We start from the raw sequence: 6,554 nt of genomic DNA, 5'->3' as shown, positions 1-6,554 counted from the left end.
TGCTCAACTAAATTTGTGCTCAAATAAATTGAGTCATTATTCTAACAAACTTTTTATATCAATAATAATTATGTTTTGTAGTGTGTCAGCTTAAACATAATTTCCAAGGTCTTCAGTAATTTAAAGCTTTAAACTGATATTAAATTGAGCTAATTAATACCTTGGGTATTACTTTGATATTTTCTTGGACACTTTAATATTTTCTATGTAATATGGAATCCTGAAATATTAATATCTAAGCATAATTTTAAGCTTCATGTGTTATCTTTGGGTCATGTTAATGAACAAGTTCACCTTTACCACTTTAAGAAGATATAAAAGAGATGGGTGTCGGTGTAGGATGTGTGTTGAACATATTTACAAGTTGTTATTCTGCTTAAACACTGCAAAATGACTGACAGTTCTCAATCATATACCCTCTAATTTTCTCTGTGAAATAGGACATTTTCACATTGATACATTATAATTAATATACATGGTTGAGACTATACTACAAGCAATAATGACATTGAAATGCAAATGGATATGTGGTTTTGTTTTATAAGAAAAAGGAATAATTTTGTTCTACTATAAGAGTCTGTTTGTTCTAGAATATGAAAGAACTTCGTGCAAGACAAGACCTGGGCAATAAATTCTATTTGCCTTGATTTAAAACAGCTGAATCTGAAAAGAAGTCTTAAAATAAGTTAAAATTTTAGCCATGTTTGCTCATTTTTTGATGGGTTTGTTTCACTGGTTTGCTGATTAATATAATCATTTACAAGATAAAAGAATATTCTTTACTTTCTGTAAAATCTGCCTACATAGCAGAGAACTTGGGCCTACCAGAACAATTTTCTGTGCTTTATGTTGACTTTATTATGTCCTTGATTGTTTAAAATAAAAATCCAAAGAACAAAGTTCTCTCACTTGTGAAAGAGCTAAGGTTCTTTATGAGTGTATTACCTTTTATGTGTATTTCAAAATATTTTGTTGTCACTTTGATTAAATAGGTCACCATGCAGTTGGTTCTCAGGCACCTGTGATCCAACCAAAATCAAGTGCCGTAGCTCTCCTCTGACAACTCTTGTGACTTTTCTTTACTAAGACTGGTTCCTAGATTTAGAAAAAAAAAATAAAAGAAAAATTTCAGGGTATCTTTTACACCTAAAACTATCATTGAGATTTCCCAAAGGCCCAAAGCAATCACAAAGATTTAGTTTTTACCATATAAAAAGAGAAATACTAGAAACAATTAAGTTTGTTTAATGTGCTAGGTATCTCTTAAATTAGTGCAATGCTACTGCAAGAGCTACAGGGGAAAAGTCATCAAATTAGAAGAGATGTTTAGCCTTTACTTGCATTTGTTGAGATGCAGTGTTACTAATATAAATATTTCAGAAAGTATATGCTTTATGAGAAGACTCTGGGGGTTGGTTTTACTCTCAGGGGACACATTGATCAAACCCTTATGAACTAATTATGCATCATACTCTGATAGGAAGTTTATCCTGCTGCATTCTGGTATTATTGATGACAGAAATAAATTAACTACAATCATTAAGTATTTGTCATCTGCAGATAATTTTTGTTTTTTTTCCAGTGCTTGCCTGAAGACCTTCTCATAAGTCTCAATAGTCTTAGATCCTCGTGGAACTATAGCAGGTACTTTGAACTATTGATGCTTCTATGTAGAGATACTTGGCACAGTATGTCTATTTCTGAACAGACATCACTTAGATACTGTCAAGCTATACCACTGGATTGAGACAAGTTCACCTGGTTTCTCCCTCATCTGGAAGTAAATGGCTTCCTGAAAGCAGGCTAGTGACCCATGATCTAGCAGAACAAAAGAACAACGGAACCAATGACAAAAATTTTGTTGTGATTAGTTGCTTGGAATTTTTTGATGTTTTGTTAATGCTCTATTTTTGTATGTATATATTAAGAAGCACTTTTTCTGAATCATTCCTAAAGACATTTAGTTAAGTAGACTCTTCTTATGTAAAGGGAAGTGAAACATTTTTAAATGATATCTGATTCCCACTGATCCCCCCAAATTCACCAACTCCTATCAAGTGCCTTTACTTCTTTTATTTTAAAGATTTTGTTTATTTATTCATGAGAAACACTGAGAAAGAGTCAGAGACACAGGTAGAGGGAGAAGCAGGCTCCCTACAGGGAGCCCAATGCGGTACTTGATCCCAGGACCCTGGGATCAAGACCTGAGCTGAAGGCAGATGCTCAACCAATGAGCCACCCAGGCACCCAAGTGCCTTTATTTCTCATGGCGAAATAATTAATTAGCTAGGTTTCACATACATCTATCCATTGTTTGACCAGAATATGATTGAACTGTGCAACCATTGCCATTGAAGGAGTGTAATGTCTGAAAAGAATTCTTGCTTAATCAGGAATAATGACCAAATTTAAAGAAAAAAAAGGGGGGGTATTTTTCAGGGTTTACTTGGCTTAGGGTCCAGCCCTACAGATGGTAAGGAAGGTCACTTCCAGGCAGGCCAAGAACCCTAGCAAGTTTGAAGGACTGTGAAGGGCGGAAGTCACCCAAATTTGCAGGTGCGGTAAGTGATAGTTGGTGGACAGTTTCTTGGATCTGGTTTCGTAGCTTCAGGATAGCAAATGGCACAGACTTTAAAAGATAAAATTCCATCTCCTTATGAAAACTTCCACACAAGATTTAATTCTATTTAATTCTGTGGCCTTGGTAGTAACTCAGAATGGCATGGTTCTCAATTTACAAAGCATATATATGGTTAATTAGCATTCCTGCAACAGCCATGGAAATAAGCAGGCCAAACCCAATGAGACCAGCATTTTTGTGATCAAGCGTAATTCTAGGAGACAGTGTTTATGATCTCCTGGGCAAGCTTATTGGGAAAATTTTTGAAAGCCTTTCAAATGGGCAGCAGATTACAGATTGCCATTTTAACAGTATTATGGAAATTGTCTAGCAGATCCTCCAGGGTTATCTCATTCTATAGGGGGCTGTGCTTTTGATTGTCTTTGACTAGACTATACTACAGCTCTGTAAATCGTATAAAACTCGTAGAAATGCAAATTAATTTTGTCTGGTGGTGAGACAATTGGTTTCTACCCTGCAAAAAGAAATGATCCAAGCATCATTAGAAAGATTACATTTTGTGCCTAGTTTTGCATCTATCAGAAATTCATTTCAGTATTTTTGATGTTTTAGATCTGTTTATCGCATTCTTCTTTGAGTCAGTTCAATATGTCCATTTAATATTTGCACAACACTTATTACTTTGTGAATTTTAAAGTGATCCTTTTGAAAAATCATCCTTTAACCCTTTCTAAGTAAACAAGGGCCTCCAGTTAATGGTCTGGTTGTACAGAGAACCAGAGGCCAGGCTGGAGCATCCTGATGTCCTAAATCATAATCTGGGGATTTTGTCTGGTTCACACTGCTCATCCAGTGCCAATGAGCTCACTGAATTTGCATGTTAGTCCATTCTTCAAGCACTCTTCCAATAATTCTGCTTTTGAGGCATGTAGGATTGGGATAAGAACTCATAAACTTTGGAATTAACCCCCCTGACCAATCCAATGGCTCATCAAAACAACTTTAAAATGTAAGGTGGAAATTATAGGAAGATAATGGACAAGATTTTATAGATGATATTTTAGTTAAGAACACCCAAGTGGGAGTTCTGTGTTCAATCAAAAAAAAAAAATGTGTGTTAAGTGAGAGGCTTGAGCTGTGACACAAAGACCAATATTCACATGGGGGGGTAGGAAAACAGGGAAGAGGAAAACCAGGTCAGAGAGAAGAGAGTGTAAAGGAAAAACAATTTTAGTCTCCAATGTATGCCCGTGGGTCCTGATCCTGTGTTTAAGTCACTTTATTTATTTATTTTTTTACTTTATTAAAATACTGAGTTTATTTCACACGTATATTTTTGTCTCCCCACCATTTCCATTTGTCTGACCACCACTACTACTATGTCCTATCATAACATTCCATATATAATTAAAACCAAGCAAAGGGTGGAGTTCCATCTTTAAAAACTAAACAGGCATTTTGGACAACACATTCTTGGCAATGGAACCTGGACAACATTTATCAGACACGGTAGGGAAAGTTCTCACTCTGCATTATAAAAAGGACAGCCAGATATCAACTGTTACAGAAATGAAAAAGACGGAAAATTTTAACAAACTGCTTAAACTATTTTCTTAAAGAGATTTCCTCCACTGCCAGAGATCTTGAATAGCCTCTTGGTCAGTCATCCGGAAGCAATTCTTCACATAATTGATGAACTTGGCTTCCACTTTGGGAAGAGAACCACCTTTTTCTATACTTGCTTGCATTTTTGCTTTAATGTCTTCTACAGAACTAGATTCTTTTGGTGTTTTAGGAGTCTTTTCCTGTTTTTTGAAAGATTCTTTTTTTTTTTTAATTTATTTATGATAGTCGCACAGAGAGAGAGAGAGAGAGGCAGAGACACAGGCAGAGGGAGAAGCAGGCTCCATGCACCAGGCGCCTGACGTGGGATTCGATCCTCGGTCTCCAGGATCGTGCCCTGGGCCAAAGGTAGGCGCCAAACCGCTGCGCCACCCAGGGATCCCTTTTGAAAGATTCTTGACCTTTTGTTCTTGGTGTTGATGGTTTTGAGTCTTTTCCATTCTGGTTTGATTTTTGTGCATTTTTGGCTGGAGTATCTCGTATAGATTTCTTTACTGGAGCCTTTTCTTCAGCTTCCTCATCATCAAAATCATCATCATATCATCTTCATCATCGTCGTCATCATCGGCGTCGTCATCATCATCTTCATCAGCAGCAAGTTTTACTTTTTTCTGTGGAACCTTGCTACCACTTCCAGGGGCAGAACGCTTTCCAGATATACTAAGAAGTTTCATATCCTCTTCTTCTTCATCTTCTGACTCTGCATCTTCCTCTACAGCTACTAAGTGCTGTCCACTAATATGCACAGGACCGGAACCACACTTCAACCGTAAGACCACAGGTGGTGTTATTTCAAAGCCCCCAAGGGACGCTGTTGGCTGTACAGACATTTTCAAAGTTGCCAGTGTGACTTTAATTGGACTGCCTTCATAATTCATTGCCTCTGCTTCAACAATGTGCAATTCATCCTTTGCACCAGCTCCCAAACTGACCGTTCTTAAAGATAACTGGTGCTCATTTTCATCATTATCCACCTTAAAGTGGTAATCTTTGTCAGCCTTTAGTTCACAACCAAAAAGATAGTTCTGAGGCCGCAGAGGGCTCATGCCCATGTCCATCGAATCTTCCATGGGGCAGTGGCACGCACTTAGGTGGGAGAGAAGGCGGACGGAGATACACGACTCCTGTTACTCAGAACAGCCGCGCAGGACGGAATCACAGCAGGTAATTAAGTCACTTTAAAGTTTATCATATTTCCTTTGTTTGCTTGGGAAACTATCAGCCATAATAATCTGACATTTTAAGCTTTCCCAGATTGAAATTGGGGGAAATGAAGGCTGTGTAAGATTGTCTACACTGTTCTGCCAAGTATTTAATGCACAATTAGCCAAGGACCCAATTAGAATGCAAAGCAAAACTGAACCTATGGTTAATTAAGGTAAGTGGACAGTGACACGGAGAGCTGGCAGTTTAGGTACCTCAGGACATTGAAGTTAGAAAATTTGGTCCAGTAAGAGTTGCTCATAACCATTTTAAAGTTTGTTCTTTGGAGAAGAGTTTGTGCAGAACAATTGCTAGTTATTAAAATAGGTGTTTTAGAATCTTGGCTCAAACTTGAGTTGCTTAACTAAAATGTGTCCTCTACCTTCATGTAGACGAGACTATCATTAACCTCTTGTTTTATAGTCCCTGGGAATAAAATGGAAATGTGGGATGTGAAGCAAGTGAAGGACTCATTATTGAGTAAATAATCAGAAAGAAAAACCCAGAAAAGATCATTTATATCAGATGTTTCTATAACCTTCTAGAATGACATATTTAAAAATTAGGAAAAATCAGATGCAGATTCAGGCTTACACACCTCTATTGAGCACCAACTGTACACTGAGTCTCCATACTAAGGCGATTTCATTGTTTTATGAGAATATATTGTGTGTTCTCATCGGACGAATATATTGACCAGAAATGACCAAAGGATCATCAAATGTTGGATCTGAAAGAACCAGTGGAAACCATCTAGCCCACTTTGTAAGCTTTTCCTTGAGGGGAGAGGTATGGGATGTTTTGTTGTCTTATGAAGCTTATGATTTTTTTGTTTAAAAAAGAAATACATATGCAGACATATTCTAAAATTTGCAAAATTTTACCAGAACTCATGAAATATATCCACTGATCTCAGGTTAAAAAACCCTTGATCCAGTTGCCTCAACTTACATGTAAGAAACCAAGCTCAATGTGGCCCAGGACTCCCTGCTAGTTCCTGGAGAGCATGGACTGGGATCCAGAGTCTAGCACAACTCTCACCATCCTGCGTGCCTTCAGCATTTATGGACTATTCAGTGTTGGGTGTTATGTTTACCTCTGTTAGATTGTTTTAACCAATCAGCAGATAAAATATTTTAAAGATAGC

At 37.2% G+C, this 6,554-nt stretch overlaps 1 pseudogene; it reads right to left on the bottom strand.

Moving 5' to 3' along the window:
* Nucleotides 1–3,873: 3,873 nt before the first annotated feature.
* On the bottom strand, nucleotides 3,874–5,363 carry LOC112934265 (nucleophosmin-like; annotated as a pseudogene).
* Between the last annotated feature and the right edge of the window lie 1,191 nt (nucleotides 5,364–6,554).

This window comes from Vulpes vulpes, chromosome 3, assembly GCF_048418805.1.
Source record: "Vulpes vulpes isolate BD-2025 chromosome 3, VulVul3, whole genome shotgun sequence".
NCBI lineage: Eukaryota > Metazoa > Chordata > Mammalia > Carnivora > Canidae > Vulpes > Vulpes vulpes.
The sequence above is the reverse complement of the archived record's forward strand: the minus strand, read 5'-3'. Positions and strand labels throughout refer to the sequence as shown.